The sequence below is a fragment of the Stegostoma tigrinum genome, chromosome 15 (assembly GCF_030684315.1).
Source record: "Stegostoma tigrinum isolate sSteTig4 chromosome 15, sSteTig4.hap1, whole genome shotgun sequence".
Lineage (NCBI taxonomy): Eukaryota > Metazoa > Chordata > Chondrichthyes > Orectolobiformes > Stegostomatidae > Stegostoma > Stegostoma tigrinum.
In genome coordinates, this window is record NC_081368.1 from 41,029,547 (window position 1) to 41,030,380 (window position 834).

Consider the following 834-nt stretch of genomic DNA (forward strand, 5'->3'; position numbering starts at 1 on the left):
AGTTTTACTTGCCTTCTCTTGGCCCATATCCATCCTATTCGTTCCTATTCATGTACGTTGTAACTGTGACTGCATTCACCACTTCCACTGGTAGGTTTTACCACACTCAGATTACCCGCTATGTGAATCTCTCTCCTGTCACCTTAAAAACATGCCCCCTTGTCTTGAAATCCTTTATCCTGGGGAAAAACTCCTATGCTCCAATGAAAAAAACCCCAGTCAATTCAGCCTTTCTTTATAACTCAAACCTTCCATACCCAAATTTAACGAATTCGACTCAAAAAAATTCAATGACGCTGTTTCCAAGGGAATCGTAAACTAACAATCATTCCAGACAGAAAAAAAATCTCCATCTCTTCAACTGCAATTGGAAACCCATTATTTTGAAACTTTGCCTCCTTAACTTGTGACAATGGGGTGACCCTATGGTTAGATTAGAAGACAAACTGGTCTGCTACAGTCGGAGAATGTGGATATGAACCAAGCCAATTACGATCTGGATTTGTCATCGTTCATCAAGACTGTGCTACTGCTGAGACGATGGTTTTGAATTAGAACAAGCTTGAAAGCGTGGATTATTGATTGTTATTACGTGTTCTTCCTTCATAGGTACAGTATGAAATGTTTAGATGCAAATGAGAGCATTGGTGTGTGGTGCTCCCTTTTTTTGAAGGTAAATGTCCCGCGCAGTAACGATAAAGTTGGTGCTTTGCTCCCAAATGCATGTACAGTGAGGGTTGAGTTTTGCAATTGCGTCACTGTAGACGCACACAGGTCAGAACAGCGGGACTTGGTAACCAGGGGAGACCCGAGTTACTGCTGCCCAATCCAGCT